This window comes from Triticum urartu, chromosome 5A (genome assembly GCF_056163025.1).
Source record: "Triticum urartu cultivar PI428250 chromosome 5A, HENAU_Tu73, whole genome shotgun sequence".
Classification (NCBI taxonomy): Eukaryota; Viridiplantae; Streptophyta; class Magnoliopsida; order Poales; family Poaceae; genus Triticum; species Triticum urartu.
In genome coordinates, this window is record NC_141877.1 from 369,814,766 (window position 1) to 369,834,134 (window position 19,369).

Sequence of the window (19,369 nt, forward strand, 5' to 3'; positions counted from 1 at the left end):
TAACAAAATATCTTGTAACATTACTGGATTGAACTTTTGCACCGTCAAGGTCACAATAGGGACAGTTTAGCTGTGGATTAAATCCTCATTCAAAAAATAAGGAAACTTTGTCCATAACGTAACTCCTATTTTTATCACCCCTAAAGAGTTTTTTTTATTATTATTGATTCCACATGCTTCATTTGGATGATTAATCCAATCACAATAAATTTGGAGATTAATTGCTTCACATTTAGAAAGATTAAGTAGATAAAAGTCTTATTTCAAACTATAGAGTATAGAGTATAGACATACCTGAGCATTGTTTATTTCATCTACCTGTTATTGTACTTAATACATACCAATTATTATAATTATAATTTAACCTATACAGATAGTAGCATGAACTCGGTTGGGCCTGTCAAAAGAATAAAATATAATTAGGGATTGTTGTCCAAAAAATAGAGAAATCTGTAACATGTAATGCATTTTTTGTCCATCAAAATTATATCGAGGCTAATAAGCTCATCAACAATTGTCGTTATGTAATTAAGCTTCTTGTATGCCAATTTTTTGGGATTTAATAGGAGTTGGAAACAACTGATAAAGTACCTATGAAGATTTTATGTTGATAAGTGAATTTAGTAATAGTAGTATTTACTAACCTTGATGATTCAGGTTAGAGACAACTCAGAAGGTTGGGCCAGACTTTGTCGGCACTCGAGCTGAACCTGACATTGAAGCTTGGCTAATTTTCTTATTTTTCCGTCGTTGAATCACTGGATGCATCAGATAATCGCCAGACTTCGATTTTGCTGGTGGCGCATTGGTTCATAGCAGATTCGGCTGACTTTGATTTTCCAAAAAATATTGATCCTACATCTTGGGCTGCCCTGCGTGTGCTGGATGTGGCTGGTCGAGTGCCTTTATATTTGTCATTGGCTTGGCAGAGTCCATGTGGATTTTTTTCCAGAGGCGTATGGCCCTTGCTGATTAATCCGTGTGGAGTTTTGCCTGCCTTATTTGCACTCACCAGTTTGTGGTTGTGTCAGACACATTGATGGAGATGGCTAGATTTTTCTTTTTGAGGTTTGGAGACGTGCTAGATGACAGGCGTCTAGGCCCTTGCTGATTAATCCGTGTCGAGTTTTGCTTGCCTTATTTGCACTCACCAGTTTGTGGTTGTGTCGGACACATTGATGGAGATGTGCTAGATTTTTCTTTTAGAGGTTTGGAGACGTGCTAGATGACAGGCATGTCAGGCAACTATTTGTACCCCATAATAGTTATATGTAACTTTTGTATATCTTTAAATCTCAGCCGTTGTTATCAAATATTGACGGTGCACATAATTTGATCTATGTGGATAAATGTGACGGCTTCTTTTACTTCTATTTTAAGTATATAATAGAAGATTGTGATTAGTTAGACAGAATAGGTGGATTAAGAAGTAACATGGATGAACAATTGGAACGACGTCGGGGTGGAAGATCATAGTGAAGATGAGACCAGGTTATGCTATTTCCATCAACATTCCAACTTTCAATCCGTAACACTTGAGAAAGTTTATCCATGTTCGGCCATAAAAAAGTAGCGATCTTCTTGGTTCATGAACCCACCTCGAAACTTATATCCATGGCATGTCTTCACTGTGACCATTAAACTGGTGTATTCAGTTATGGCAAGGCCGAGCATCTTGAGTACATTTGTTCTGGCAGAGCAAGGAATGCACTGCAAGAAAAATAATATGAGAACACAATGTATTCCCTATATCCAAATCTAGACATAATTTCCTCATTCATGTCAGTGTTGACCATGGTACTAGTACCTTTTATCCAAATATAGCAATCCAAATTTCCAAATTAGTCAACAGCATGTTAAAAAAACTCCACCCTCACGGATAGAAAAGAGGATTCTAGGAACATACTATGCGCGTTTTAAAATCCTGTGTTAGGATGAGAAGGAACAAGTGTAGCGTCTTGCCGAGGGCGCAGAAACCTGTAGGGTCCTCGCACTTTGGGCACTACAAATGAAACACACTAGATTCAGTAGGAAGAAAAATGCATCAACGGCGGCGGCTACCATATTGCTACCTCTTGAGCACTGCGTTGGTTTTCCCTTGAAGATGAAAGGGTGATGCAACAAAGTAGCGTAAGTATTTCCCTAAGTTTTTGGGAACCAAAGTATCAATCAATAGGAGGCCACATGCAAGTCCCTTGTACCTACACAAACAAATAAGAACCTCGCAACCAACGTGATAAAGGGGTTTTCAATCCCTTCATGGTCACTTACGAGAGTGAGATCTGATAGCGGTTGTCAAACTTATTGCAAATTCTCATAGTATTCAATGCACTTTTTATGATAGTTTTTATTATACCGATCTTGGATGCCTATCATATTAGGACTAAATTCATAACCAAAGCAAATTACCATGCTGCTCTAAAGGACTCTCAAAATAATATAAGTGAACCATGATAGATCAATAATTTCTATAAAATTAAACCACCGCCGTGCTCTAAAAGATATAAGTGAAGCACTAGAGCAAAATTATCTAGCTCAAAAGATATAAGTGAAGCACATAGAGTATTCTAATAAATTCCAATTCACGTGTGTCTCTCCCAAAAGGTGTGTACAGCAAGGATGATTGTGGTAAACTAAAAAGCAAGGACTCAAATCATACAATACGCTCCAAGCAAAACACATACCATGTGGTGAATAAAAATATAGCTCCAAGTAAAGTTACCGATGGACGAAGACAAAAGAGGGGATGCCTTCCGGGGCATCCCCAAGCTTAGGCTTTTGGTTATCCTTGGATTGTACCAAGGCATCCCCAAGCTTAGGCTCCTTCCACTCCTTGTTCCATAATCTATCAATCTTTACCCAAAACTTGAAAACTTCACAATACAAAACTTAAAAAGAAAATCTCGTGAGCTCTGTTAGTAAAAGAAAACAAACCACCACTTCAAGATACTGTAATGAACTCATTTTTTATTTATATTGGTGTTAAACCTACTGTATTCAAACTTCTGTATGGTTCATAAACTCTATTACTAACCATAGATTCATCAAAATAAGCAAACAACACACGAAAAACAGAATCTGTCAAAACAGAACAGTCTGTAGTAATCTGTAGGTTTCGAATACTTCTGGAACCCAAAAATTCTAAAATAAATCGCTGGACGTGAGGAATTTATCTATTAATCATTTGCAAAAAATAATTAACTAAATATCACTCTCCAGTAAAAAATGGCAGCAAATCTCGTGAGCGCTAAAGTTTCTGTTTCTTACAGCAAGATCGCAAAGAATTTTCCCAAGTCTTCCCAAATGTTCTACTTGGCACAAACACTAATTAAAAGCATAAAACCACATCTAAACAGAGGCTAGATGAATTATTTATTAGTAAACAGAATCAAAAAGCAAGGAACAAAAGTAAAATTGGGTTGCCTCCCAACAAGCGCTATCGTTTAACGCCCCTAGCTAGGCATAAAAGCAAGGATAGATGTAGGTATTATCATATTTGGTATGCAATCCATAAGTGGCTCTCATTATAGATTCATAAGGTAATTTAATTTTTTTCCAGGAAAGTGTTCCATGCCCTTCCTTAACAGAAATTGGAATCTAATATTCCCTTCTTTCATATCAATAATTGCACCAATCGTTTTAAGGAAAGGTCTACCAAGAATAATAGGACATGAAGGATTGCAATCTATATCAAGAACAATGAAATCTATGGGCACATAATTCCTATTTGAAACAATAAGAACATCATTAATTCTTCCCATAGGTTTCTTAATGGTGGAATCCGCAAGATGCAAGTTTAGAGAACAATCATCAAATTCACGGAAACCTAGCAAATCACACAAAGTTTCAGGAATCGTGGAAACACTAGAACCCAAATCACACAAAGCATAGCATTCATGATCTTTAATTTTAATTTTAATAGTAGGTTCCCACTCATGATGAAGTTTTCTAGGGATAGAAACTTCCAATTCAGCAAAAATAAGTTTAGTAAAAGCTTTATTTTGACTATAAGCATGCGGAGAATTTAGCACGGATTACAACAAGGAAATACAATCTATTAAAGAACAATTATCATAATTAAATTCCTTGAAATCCAAGATAGTGGGCTCATTTCTATTTAAAGTTTTAACCTCTCCAATCTCACCTTTATCAATTTTTGCATCAAGATCTAAAAACTCCGAATCATTGGACGCCTTCTAACTATAGTTGACTCATCTCCAGTCCCATCATTATCAAGATTAATATTGCAAAACAAATATTTAATAGGGGACAAATCAATAACTTTTAGATCTTCATCATTATTATCATGGAAACTAGAAGAACACACTTTCACAAAGCAAACTTTTTAGCATGCATCCTAGCGGCTCTTTCTTTGCACTCATCAATGGAAATTCTCATAGCTTTGAGAGACTCATTGATATCATGCTTAGGTGGAATAGATCTAAGTTTCAAATAATCAACATCAAGGGAAATTCTATCCACCTTCCTAGCCAACTCATTAATCTTAGACGATTTTTCTTCAATCAAAGCATAGAAACTCTTTTGCGAACTAATAAATTCTTTAATATTAGATTCAAAATCAGAGGGCATATTATTATAATTTCCATAAGAATTTTTTTAGTAATTACCATAATTATTACAGGAATTACTAGGAAACGGCCTAGGATTAAAATTACCTCTATATGCGTTATTACCAAAATTGTTCCTACCAACAAAATTCACATCCATAGATTCATTATTATTCTCAATCAAGGTAGACAAAGGCATATCATTAGGATCAGAAGAAACACTCTTATTAGCAAACAATTTCATAAGCTCATCCATCTTTCCACTCAAAACATTGATTTCTTTTATAGCATGCACCTTTTTATTAGTAGATTTTTCAGTGCGCCATTGAGAATAATTGACCATAATATTATCTAGGAGTTTCGTAGCTTCTCCTAAAGTGATTCCCATAAAAGTGGCTCCCGCGGCCGAATCTAAAAGTTTCTAGACGCAAAATTCAATCTAGCATAATTTTTTTGTATAAACATCCAAAGATTCAAACCATGTGTAGGACAATTATGTATCATTAATTTCATCCTCTCCCAAGCTTGTGCAACATGTTCATGATCAAGTTGCTTAAAATTCATAATATCGTTTCTAAGAGTGATGATCTTAGCAGGAGGAAAATACTTAGAGATAGAAAGCATCTTTGCACTTATTCCATGAATCGATACTATTTTTAGGCAAAGACGAAAACAATGTTTTAGCACGATCTCTAAGGGGAAACGGGAATAACTTCAGTTTAACATTATCATTATCCACATCTTTCTTCTTTTGCATATCAGACAAATCAACAAAGTTGTTTAGATGGGTAGCGGCATCTTCACTAGGAAGGCTGGAAAACGGATCTTTCATTACAAGATTCAGCATCGGTAAGAGCAGCAATCGGAGTGCTAATAAAATCATTATTGTTGGTATGGGAAAAATCACACAATTTAGTATTCTCTTGAGCCATCGTGATAAGCAAGCAATCCAACACACAAGCAAACAAGAAACATGCAAAAAGAGACGAACTAGAAAAGAGAAGGGGAACGGACAAAGAGGGCGAATAAAACGGCAAGTGTGAAGTGGGGGAGAGGAAAACGAGAGGCAAATGGCAAATAATGTAATGAGAGGGATAAGAGTTTGTGATGGGTACTTGGTATGTCTTGACTTGTGCATAGACTCCCCGGCGACGGCGCCATAAATCCTTCTTGCTACCTCTTGAGCACTGCGTTCGTTTTCCCTTGAAAAGGAAAGGGTGATGTTGCAAAGTAGCGTAAGTATTTCCCTCAGTTTTTGAGAACCAAGGTATCAATCCAGTAGGAGGCCACACGCAAGTTCCTCATACCTACACAAACAAATAAGAACCTCGCAACCAACATGATAAAGGGGTTGTTAATCTCTTCACGGTCACTTACGAGAGTGAGATCTGATAGAGATGATAAGATGATATTTTTGGTAATTTTATGATAAAGAGTAGAAGTAAAGATTGCAAAATAAAAGGTAATAGAAATAGCTTGTCGATGGAAGATTAATATAATGGAGAATAGACCCGGGGGCCATAGGTTTCACTAGTGGCTTCTCTCAAGATAGCATAAGTATTATGGTGGGTGAACGAATTACTGTCGAGCAATGGATAGAAAAGCGATTAATTATGAGAATATCTAGGAATGATCATGTATATAGGCATCACGTCCGTCACAAGTAGACCGACTCCTGCCTGCATCTACTACTATTACTCCACACATCGACCGCTATCCAGCATGCATCTAGAGTATTAAGTTCATAAGAATAGAGTAACGCATTAGGTAAGATGACATGATGTAGAGGGATAAACTCAAGCAATATGATATAAACCCCATCTTTTTATCCTCGATGGCAACAATACAATACATGTCATTTCCCTTTCTGTCACTGGGATCGAGCACCGCAAGATTGAACCCAAAGCTAAGCACTTCTCCCATTGCAAGAAAGATCAATCTAGTAGGCCAAACCAAATTGATAATTCGAAGAGACTTCCAAAGTTAACCAATCATACATAAAAGATTACAGAGAAGAATCAAATATTGTTCATAGATAGACTTGTTCATAAACCCACAATTCATCGGATCTCGACAAACACACCGCAAAAAGAGTTACATCGAATAGATATCCAAGAAGATCGAGGAGAACTTTGTATTGAGATCCAAAGAGAGAGAAGAAGCCATCTAGCTAATAACTATGGAACCGAAGGTCTGAAGTAAACTACTCACACATCACTAGAGAGGCCATGGAGTTGATGTAGAGGTCGTCCGTGATCGATGCCCCCTCCGGCAGAGCTCCGGAAAAGGCCCCAAGATGGGATCTCTTGGGTACAGAAGGTTGAGGCGGTGGAAATAGGGTTTCATGGTGCTCCTTGATTTTTTGGGGTATATGAATATATATAGGAGGAAGAAGTAGGTCGGTTGAGCCACGAGGGGCCCACGAGGGGGGAGGGTGCACCCACAGGGGGTAGGCGCGCCCCCTGCCTCGTGGACTCCTTGTTGATTGCTTAACGTCCACTCCAAGTTCTCTAGATCACGTTTGTTCCAAAAATTAACACTCCCTAAGGTTTCATTCCCTTTGGATTCCGTTTGATATTCCTTTTCCGCTAAACACTAAAACAGGCAAAAAAAACAGCAATTTGCACTGGGCCTTGGGTTAGTAGGTTAGTCCCAAAAATAATATAAAGTGTAAAATAAATCCCATTAACATCCAAAACACATAATATAATAGCATGGAACAATCAAAAATTATAGATACGTTGGAGACGTATCACATCCTAGGAGTACCCGCGACCAAGGGACTTGGATTTATCGGGGATGGATGAAGAATTCATACCAAGTTCTCCATGATAAAACCCTATGCAATCGCCGAGCGGGGGTTTTCTCTGAACAAGCAGACAAGGGAGAAGGGGATTCAGGACCAGGGAAATATTGTCGATTCGTCCATCTAGCTTACTGCTAAAGCTGGAAAGTTTGGGGGGGGGGGTTGTGATTTGACGACTCATTGGCCATTACTGCGGCGCTATGACTGGGGTGTGTCTACCTGCAGTTCTGCACTCTAATTTGGTGCATATGGCACATGGACCCCGTTGCCGGATGCCCCACATATCAGCGAAAGGAAGTAGAAAGACATGAGTAACTAGTTACACATAAATATATTTTTGACAGAGAGATACTCCCTCTGTAAAGAAATATAAAGATCTTTTATATGACAACTTTATACATAAGAAAAATCAAGGGGGATATATATAACATATATAATTATTAAAAACAAAGTTTTTTTAACACGGTATAGACGAGTTGGTGATGATGGTGTGGCTACCATCCTGCAATATAGGCTGTCCGGTTTATATCTGACGGATAGGAAGGGAACTATGGCAATTTTACAAAAAGGTACCCACACACCTCTCCACATTTGCAAACAAGGCCTTCCCTCATTCATCCTTTTCTCTCACAAGATAAAATACTCATACAAATGCATCTTGATGTTACATGCAACACACGTGCATTATGGGGGTTTAGCTGAGAAATACTCAGACATGATCACGGTTCTGGACTTTGGGCCACAGGCCGGTGGGCCTGCATGTTTGGGGGCCCAAGTGTTCCACCTCAGTGCTTGTCATATTGCAAGCGGTCGGTACGGAGCTGGTTTTAGATGCTGTCGCAAGGTGAATACACAAAATTGAATAAAGCACGACAACTGTTGGAATGAAATCAAATGACAGTTCCTAACAAGCAATCAGAGTTGCAATTCTATCAATGATACTGTCATACTACTTATACACACAGGACACTTGTTTCACCATGCCAGAGTATTACATCAAAATATCTTGGAGCATAGATCAGTTCGGCAGTTGCGTGCTGCTACTGTAGAATTTCAAAGTTGATTTGGACCAGCTCTCCTTGCCGAGAAAGTTCAATTTTGACATCGTCCCCTATCGCAAGATATGATTTAGATTTGAACCTTGACCATCCTTTAGCATCAATCATCATGCGACCATCCTTTGTACTTATGGTATATTGAGTAGGTTCATTCACACCAAGGCTGCGCATGGTAAGAGAAACTTGGCCACGGTTGCTCGGATTGTTGAACGACTCCCTCGTTGCTCTAGGAATTCTCTGTTTGCAAACAAGAAGACATACACAAATAGTTAGATCAACACAGTGAATCATGTGAAACAACATGGAAAGAAACAAGAACGAAGCACTTGGGCGGCCAATGCTTACCAAGAAGGTGGACATGTAGGTTTTTGTAAGGACTTTGGTATATGAAGTGCGAACTGCAGCCTAGTCTGTTGCCGGTGCAACTGCTGGTTCCGTTTCCGCTGCACGGGCCGGAGTAGATGCAAGTGCAAGTGTTGGTGTAGGTGTCGAAGTCATTGCTAGTGCCCGTGCCGGTGCGACTGCTAGTGCCGCTGTTGCTGCCGGAGATGGTGCTCCTTGTAGAGCTGGTGCCGGTGTCGGAGCAGGTGCCGGTGTCGATGCCCGATCCTCCAGTAGATCAGCCTGATCCACTGATGCGATCGGTGCCCAATCCTCAGCTGGATCAAACTGAGCTGCTGCCGCTGTCAGTGCAAGAGCAACTTCCGGTGCTCGATCCATTGCCGAAGGTGGTAGCGATGTGCGAGACAGCGGTGATCGTGTCTGATATGCTATGATTAGCTTTCTAACTTGACTAGGCTCCGTGACCATGATCCAGTCTTTTTCTTCATTTCTTTTAAATGCGAGAAGGACTAATTGTGGCGTGTTTGTTAAACCAAACTGTAGTTCATCATAGGGATTCAACTTGTACTCAGACAACAGACTGATCCAATTTTTTTCCAGTAATATAAGTGATGGACAGTGCCTTCGTTACTGACACGACATAATAAGTGAAACCTACAAAAATATCCATCGTAGAGCAAACGAAACGGTTTAGTTCGTGATAAATGTCACATGGCAAAACCTGCTTCATAAAATTGCAGCAAAAGAAAGAAAACAATACATTAAATCAATAACATTTAGATAGTAAATCAATAAGATTTACTTGATGTGACATGAGTGAACCCTTACCAAGAAATCACTATGTTGAAGTACTAAACAGAAGATTGGCCGTCCAACTACGCGTGGCATGCAGGGCCCCCGCCTACTCCCACAAGCAGGACAGTCCAAAGGTCGTGACAAATCGTATGGCCCGAACATCCATGGGACTGGAAATCCTAGTGGGTGCGATAAACCCTGCAAAGCGTACAGATATTGGAGTGTAACCATAATTGATAAACCATCCTCACAAAAAAGATGATCTGGATACTTCAAAATATATAGACTAAATTTAGTGTTCAAACATTAATATAGACTGTTCTCAGGACTCACCACACACCAAAAGCGGTAGTACTAAACAATACAGGGTTCACAAACACAAATCAAGTACTGAACAATAGTACTTACTACAGACAAGCAAAGTTGCACTAATTAAACTCTGCAAACTATTTCTTGCCACCGACCTACGGGATGAACCCCACATAACTGACTAGGCCATGGACTTCGTGAGAGATGTCTACCGGCATCATCACCATCTCCTCAACCTTGGAGAACCTAACAGAGTGGTCATTCCACTCATAAACATGACGATGAAGACAAGTCGCATCAGATTTGTCGGGAAGCTTTACAAGAACCACACTCTTCATAATCGAAGGCACAGCTAGGAAATTGTTGTGGTCAAGTACAGCCTCGAGAACACGCCTGGCAACAATGCTACATGAAAAGACTAGTTCAGGACACGTGGCAACAAGGACACATCAGCTGGATAGTTTAGCATTAGAACTCATCCTCAGGTATTCCAGTTCACACGACATGACTTTGAGAACTTCATCTCCACCGCGGACCTGGTTCTAATTCAAACAGAAACCAAATATTTTATTACTACCTCCATTCAGAAATATAAGATGATTTTCAATATTTTACTCCATATATGACAACATATACGCACAGAAATGAGTGAACAAAGACACTAGAACATGTCTTCAAAGGCATGAGAGCAGAGGGATTACTTGCGATATCCATAACACAAGTTACTGATGCAAATATACCCTCTTCAAAGGTAGCATTGATGTACATAAAGTAGTTGAAAGTAATCTATAAGAAATCAGTGTCAACCTCTCACATGTTTTGGTCAAAAGAGGAATTTAGAACCGCCATTTGGCACACAAAAATCACATGCAAGATCACCTGGAAAGTGGTACTACTAGTACTAGTACTGCGTGTTAGATGAAAAAACACGATCAAGATCGAGAAAAAGATCGTCAAGAAGAGATATTACCTGGACTTGCTTAATGAGGGATCCTGGAGAGGGGGGCTTGGACAGGGCGATGGCTTTGAGCTTGTCTGCGGTAGTCTCGGTGGGGTGCTTGCGTTTCTTCGTACCATGAGCCTCAACGGTTTTTGCAAGAGCCATAGACATCATTTCGGCCGGTGCTCCATCGTCCATCAAGAAACTATCAAATAGCAATAAAAGAAAAGAAACCATAATCAAAAACCCAAAAGAAGAACAGAGAGGGAGTTATAGGATCAGTCTCGGGGTTGCAAGACCGGGCCTTGGCCAGAACCAACACCATTGATGCGCTCACCTTTCCTTCTTTGGGAGAGAAGAACAATGGCAGAAGCAGGTCGGGGTTTTCTTGAAGAGATGAGGAACAAGATGAGGGAGAAGCGAGGGTTGGGTAGAGAGGAAGCCGAGAGAGAAGAGTGAAATGATGGTTGCTTCGTCCGTCCAACTTACTACTGGAAAGGAGGGGGTTTTGTGATTTGACGGCTCATTGGGCATTACTGCGACGCTTTGATCGGGGAAGTCTACCGTGCAGTTGGGCACTCTACTACGGAGTAATTTAGTGCATGGCTGGTGGACCCTGATGATGGCTATCCCACACATCGGCGAAAGTGAGTAGCAAAGTTCCCGACAACCCGTTGAGGAGTATCCGCATGGTAGAGCGAGTGCACTGTTTTTTCTGAAGAAAAAAATGATTACAGCAAGCATTTCCACTCTGACGGAGGAGTGCAAAACACGGTAGCCACTTGAACATACACAGTGCTCCTACTACTAGGCATGTGTAGTGGTTCATACGTCAGTACTACATAATCTTGTTGCTAGTGTAGTAAGATATGACGATAAAAAATGATGTTGTGCGCATGTCAACTATATGAATAGTAATGTAACATAGTACTTCTTTTTCGACTGTCCGGTCGAGAATGAACGGTGAGATCAATGTTAACAGTACCAGGTCTACAACACACGGAAAGTACGGTGCTATAGTACTCCATGAAACATGAGCCATATGAAGCACGCTGACTCAGTGTTAGGCAGGGTATATGAAGGGTGCACGGGATGGGAGCAAAAGTTCCCTTCTCGACCCACTTTTGGGTGTTTGGCAGAGTGCATGAAGGGTGCATGAGTCCACACTAGTAGGTTAACACAAATACATGAAGAGGCAACAACTATATTGAGATGAGAATGCAACCAAACACACCCACATGCTTTGTGCCACAGTGACTGATCTGCACCGTCTGATTTTGATCCAACGGTCATGTTGCGCTGAGACATGGACATGCCCATGCAGAGGACACCTAAACACCACTGAAGTCCCTCTACTTCTTGAGGCGCACGACATTGGTGATGCAGGGTGCAATGGCCCGTAGAGCCCGCTCCCGGTCGACGGGAGCCATCACGTCAAAGACGGCGTCCAATGGCACGAATGGATTCCGGTGATGGAGCCCTGAGAGGATTTGCCCAGCAACGGCGACGGCAGCCCGCAACCCCTCCTTGTCCAGCTCCGCCCCTACCATCACGCGAAGACAGCTCAGCTCCTCGGAGATATAGGTGAAGAAGGAGACCAGGTCAGTGTCGGCGTCCTGGGAATGGGGGTCCCCAGACTTGCCTGCCTGCGGCCCACGGCGTGGCTCCGCCAGCGGCCCCGTATGACCCATCTTCACCAGCAAACACTCAAGACCCTCGCGAGGGGCCGAGCCTCGTGAGGCGGACGACGCAAGACCTCCTCGAGGGTGGCCTCACAAGTCTGGCTCGCGAGGGGCAGAGAGATCGAGACAAGGGGCACCTCGCGAGGTTCCTGTGATGTAAGTCATGACGACCAAGGGAGGGCAGGCACCAGGCGGCACCAACGCACACAGTGTCCTCATTTCCTATTTGGTGCTAAAGGGACAAGTGCAGGCGAGGAGTCCGGAGGCATCAGGCAAAGGTTTCCATATTGGTGCAACGAGACCAAGACCACCAATATTGTCAGGATAGCTTGTACTAGCTGTCCCCCTTCAAATTGGCCATGCTGGGATCCCTTCCCGCCTAATATTTGGGAAGAGGACCCGGGCCTCTATATATAGGACTAGCCACCGCCGTAGGGAGGCATCTCATCTTGGACCGGATCCATTCCACCAAGGCCAACACACAAGCCCCCCTAGCTCAAGGACACCTCTCCTCAGGAGGTTGTTATTCCTTTGTACTTGTTCATTCTCAGTCCAAGAGGCAATCCACAAAACTGGAGTAGGGTATTACACCACATCGGTGGCCCGAACCAGTATAAACCCTGTGTCCTTTGTTCTGCGAGTTCGATGTGTTGAGCTCTGAGATTGCAGTGAGGGCGTGAGCTAGAGGGAAGAGAGATCTTCGTGCGCACCCTAGAGTTCAAACCTCAAGGGTTTTGCCGGAACACCAAATCTGACATTTGGCGTGCCAGGTAGGTGTGCGCCGAAGCCTCTCTCGCATCAGTAGACCCGCCAACGCTCTACAGCACCGATGTCCGGTGACCCGAGGGCCGATGCCGACCACTGGGCAGCCTGGCCATCCCAGGTGGCATCATCCGGCCCAGAAGACCTTAACTCCACGCTCCAGGTGGCATGCGCACCGCCAAACGCCGCAGGGCGCACGCGGCATGGTCCGACGCCTTCCACCCTTACCCCGCGGCACGCGCGAGCACCCGCAAGGGCCTCAAGCTACGCCGCGGTGGCGACGCCGCACTCCCGACGGGAACAAGCGAACATGAGGTCCTGATACGTCTCCAACGTATCTATAATTTTTGATTGCTCCATGCTATATTATCTACTGTTTTGGACTATATTGGGCTTTATTTTCCACTTTTATATTATTTTTGAGACTAACCTATTAACCGGAGGCCAAGCCCAGAATTGCTATTTTTTTTGCCTATTTCAGTGTTTCGGATAAACAGAATATCAAACTGAGTCCAAACAGAATAAAATCTTTGTAAACGTGATTTTCTCACCGAACGTGATCCAGGAGACTTCGACCCTACAACAAGGGATCAAAGAGGTGGTCACGAGGGTGGGGGGCGCGCCCCCTGCCTCGTGGGCCCCTTGGTGCTCCACCAACGTACTCCTTCCTCCTATATATACACACGTACCCCAAATGATCAGAACAGGAGCCAACAACCTAATTCCATCGCCGCAACTTTCTGTATCCACGAGATCCCTTCTTGGGGCCTGTTCCGGAGCTCCGCCGGAAAAGGGCCATCATCACGGAGGGCTTCTACATCATCCTAGCCCCTCCGATGAAGTGTGAGTAGTTTACCTTAGACCTTCGGGTCCATAGTTAGTAGCTAGATGGCTTCTTCTCTCTCTTTGAATCTCAATACAAAGTTCTCCCCCTCTCTTGTGGAGATCTATTCGATGTAATCTTCTTTTTGTGTTGTGTTTGTTGAGATCGATGAATTGTGGGTTTATGATCAAGTCTATCTATGAATAATATTTGAATCTTCTCTGAATTCTTTTATGTATGATTGGTTATCTTTGCAAGTCTCTTCGAATTATCCGTTTGGTTTGGCCAACTAGATTGGTAGTTCTTGCCATGGGAGAAGTGCTTAGCTTTGGGTTCGATCTTGCGGTGTCCTTACCCAGTGATAGAAGGGGCAGCAAGGCACGTATTGTATCGTTGCCATGGAGGATAACAAGATGGGTTTATTTCATATTGCATGAATTTATCTCTATACATCATGTCATCTTGCTTAAGGTGTTACTCTGTTTTTAACTTAATACTCTAGATGCATGTTGGATAGCGGTCGATGAGTGGAGTAATAGTAGTAGATGCAGAATCGTTTCAATCTACTTGTCACGGACGTGATGCCTATATACATGATCATGCCTAGATATTCTCATAATTATGCTCAGTTCTATTAATTGCTCAACAGTAATTTGTTCACCCACCGTAGAATACTTATGCTCTTGATAGAAGCCACTAGTGAAACCTATGGCCCCCGGGTCTATTCTCATCATATCAATATCCATCACTTTTATATTGTTTTGCTATTTACTTTTCCTTTACTTTTTACTTTGCATATTTATATCAAACGTACCAAAAATATTCTATCTATCAGATCTCACTCTCGTAAATGACCGTGAAGGGCTTGACAACCCCTAACATTGGTTGTGAGTAGCTATCGCTTTGTGTAGGTACGAGGGACTTGAACGTGGGCTCCTACTGGATTGATACCTTGGTTCTCAAAAACTGAGGGAAATACTTACGCTACTCTGCTGCATCATCCCTTCCTCTTCGGGGAAAACCAACGCAAGCTCAAGACGTAGCAAGAAGGATTTCTGGTGCCGTTGCTGGAGAGTCTACGCAAAAAGTCATATACCAAGTACCCATCACAATCCCTATCTCTCGCATTACATTATTTGCCATTTGCCTCTCATTTTACTCTCCCCCCAATTCACCCTTGCCGTTTTATTCGCCCTCTCTCTCTATCCTCCCTCTCTGTTGGCCTCTTTTGTCCGCTTGCTTTTTGTTTGCCCGTGTGTTAGATTGCTTGTTTGTCGCGATGGCTCAAGATACTACCAAATTTTGTGACCTCACCAATACCAATAATAACGATTTCCTTAGCACTCTGATTGCTCCTCTTACCGATGCTGAATCTTGTGAAATTAATACTGCTTTGTTGAATCTTGTTATGAAAGATCAATTCGCCGGCCTTCCTAGTGAAGATGCCGCTACTCGTCTGGATAACTTCGTTGATTTATGTGATATGCAAAAGAAAAAGATGTCAATAATGATGTCGTTAAATTGAAGCTATTTCCTTTTTTGCTTAGAGATCGTGCTAAAGCTTGGTTTTCGTCTTTGCCTAAGAATAGTATTGATTCATGGAACAAATGCAAAGATGCTTTTATCTCTAAGTATTTTCCTCCCGCTAAGATCATCTCTCTTAGAAACGATATAATGAACTTTAAACAACTTGATCATGAACATGTTGCACAATCTTGGGAGAGAATGAAATTAATGATACGTAATTGCTCTACTCATGGTTTGAATTTGTGGATGATTATACAAAATTTTTATCCCGGATTGAATTTTGCTTCTAGAAATCTTTTAGATTCGGCCGCGGGAGGCACTTTTATGGAAATCACTTTAGAGATGCTACTAAATTCCTAGATAATATTATGGTTAATTATTCTCAATGGCATACTGAAAGATCTTCTAATAAAAAAGTGCATGCGATAGAAGAAATTAATGCGTTGAGTGGAAAGATGGATGAACTTATGAAATTATTTTCTACTAAGAGTGTTTCTTCTGATCCTAATGATATGCCTTTGTCTACTTTTATTGAGAATAACAATGAATCTATGGATGTGAATTTTGTTGGTAGGAATAATTTTGGTAACAACGCTTATAGAGGGAATTTTAATCCTAGGCCATATCTTAGTAATCCTTCTAATAATTATGGGAATTCCTACAACAACTCTTATGGAAATTATAATAAGATGCCCTCTGATTTTGAATCTAATATTAAAGAATTTATTTCTTTGCAAAAGAATTTTAATGCTATGATTGAAGAAAAATTGCTTAAGATTGATGATTTGGCTAGGAACGTTGATAGAATTGCTCTTGATGTTGATGCTTTGAAACTTAGATCCATTCCACCCAAGCATGACATTAATGAGTCTCTAAAATCCATGAGAATTTCAATTGATGAGTGTAAAGAAAGAACCGCTAGGATGCGTGCTTCCAAAGATGCCTTTATTAAAGCGTGTTCTTCCAATTCCTATGAGTATCAAGATGAAGATCTAAAAGTTATTGATGTGTCTCCAACTAAATCTTTATTTTGCAATATGAATCTTGATGAAACTGATTATGATCTTCCTTTACCTAGAAGGCGTTCTAAAAATTCGGAGTGTTTAGATCTTAATGATGAAATTGATGAAAGTGGGATTGAAAGAAATAAAAATCTAGATATTTCTAAACCCACTATATTGTATCTCAAGGAATTTAATTATGAAAATTGCTCCTTGATTGATTGTATTTCCTTGTTGCAATCCGTGCTAAATTCTCCACATGCTTATAGTCGAAATAAAGCCTTCACCGAACATATTGTCGAGGCCTTGATGCAATCTTATGAAGAAAAACTTGAGTTGAAAGTTTCTATCCCTAGAAAACTCTATGATGAGTGGGAACCAACTATTAAAATTAAAATTAAAGATCATGAGTTTTATGCTTTGTGTGATTTGGGTGCTAGTGTCTCTACTATTCCCAAGACTTTGTGTGATTTACTAGATTTCTGTAATTTTGATGATTGCTCTCTAAACTTGCATCTTGCGGATTCCACTATTAAGAAACCTATGGGAAGAATTAATGATGTTCTTATTGTTGCAAATAGGAATTATGTGCCCGTAGATTTCATTGTTCTTGATATAGATTGCAATCCTTCTTGCCCTATTATTCTTGGTAGACCTTTCCTTAGAACGGTTGGTGCGATTATTGATATGAAGGAAGGGAATATTATATTTCAATTTCCATTAAAACAGGGCATGGAACACTTTACAAGAAAGAAAATAAAATTACCATATGGAACTATCATGAGAGCCACTTATGGATTGCCTACCAAAGATGGCAATACCTAGATCTATCCTTGCTTGTTATGCCTAGCTAGGGGCGTTAAACGATAGCGCTTGTTGGGAGGCAACCCAATTTTATTTTTATTCCTTGCTTTTTGCTCCTCTTTAGTAATAGATAAATTATTTAGCCTCTGTTTTTTGTTGTGTTTTTTGTGTTTAATTAGTGTTTGTGCCAAGTAGAACCGTTGGGAAGACTTGGGGAAAGTCTTGTTGAACTTGATGTAAAAAACAGAAACTTTAGCGCTCACGAGAACTGCTTTAATTTTTATTTCAAGAGTGCTATTTAGTTAATTATTTTTGCATATGATTAATAGATAAATTCCTCACGTCCAGCAATTTATTTTAGAATTTTTGGGGTTCCAGATCTTGCGCTAGCTACAGATTACTACAGACTGTTCTGTTTTTGACAGATTCTGTTTTTCGTGTGTTGTTTGCTTATTTTGATGAATCTATGGCTAGTAAAATAGTTTATAATCCATAGAGAAGTTCGAATACAGTAGGTTTAACACCAATATAAATAAAGAATGAGTTAATTACAGTACCTTGAAGTGGTCTTTTGTTTTCTTTCGCTAACGGAGCTCACGAGTTTTCTATTTTGAGTTTTGTGTTGTGAAGTTTTCAAGTTTTGGGTGAATTATTTTGATGGATCATGAAACAAGGAGTGGCAAGAGCCTAAGCTTGGGGATGCCCATGGCACCCCCAAGATAATCCAAGGACACCAAAAAGTCAAAGCTTGGGGATGCCCCGGAAGGCATCCCCTCTTTCGTCCACTTCCATCGGTAATTTACTTGGAGCTATATTTTTATTCACCAACATGATATGTGTTTTCTTGGAGCGTCTTGTATTATTTGTGTCTTTGTTTTTTAGTATGCCACAATCATCCTTGCTGTACACTCCTTTTGAGAGAGCCATGCATGAATTAAAATTTGATAGAACGCTCTATGTGCTTCACTTATATCTTTTGAGCTAGATAATTTTGCTCTATGTGCTTCACTTATATCTTTTGAGCTAGATAATTTTGCTCTATGTGCTTCACTTATATATTTTGAGCAAGATAATTTTGCTCTATGTGCTTCACTTATATCTTTTGAGCTAGATAATTTTTCTCTATGTGCTTCACTTAGACCTTTTAGAGCACGATGGTGGATTCGTTTTAAAGAAACTATTGATCTCTCATGCTTCACTTAAATTAATTTGGGAGTCTCTTAATAGCATGGTAATTTGCCTAATAATAATATGCTTGGTATTCAAGATTTGTGAAACTTTCTTTTGAGTGTGTTGAATACTAAGAAAAGATTGAAGCATGATAATTGTTTTGAGATATGGAGGTGATAATATTAAAGTCATGCTAGATGAGTAGTTGTGAATTTAAAGAATACTTGTGTTGAAGTTTGTGATTCCCGTAGCATGCACGTATGGTGGACCGTTATGTGATGAAGTCGGAGCATGATTTATTTATTGATTGTCTTCCTTATGAGTGGCGGTCGGGGACGAGCGATGGTCTTTTCCTACCAATCTATCCCCCTAGGAGCATGCGCGTAATACTTTGCTTTGATAACTTCTAAATTTTTGCAATAAGTATATGAGTTCTTTATGACTAATGTTGAGTCCATGGATTATACGCACTCCCACCCTTCCACCCTTGCTAGCCTCTCTAATACCGTGCAACTTTCGCCGGTATCATACACCTACCATATACCTTCCTCAAAACAGGCACCATACCTACCTATTATGGCATTTCCATAGCCATTCCGAGATATATTGCCATGCAACTTTCCACCATCTAGTTCATCATGACACATCCATCATTGTCATATTGCTTAGCATGATCATGTAGTTTACATAGTATTTGTGGCAAAGCCACCATTCATAATTCTTTCATACTTGTCACTCGTGATTCATTGCATATCCCGGTACACCGCCGAAGGCATTCATAT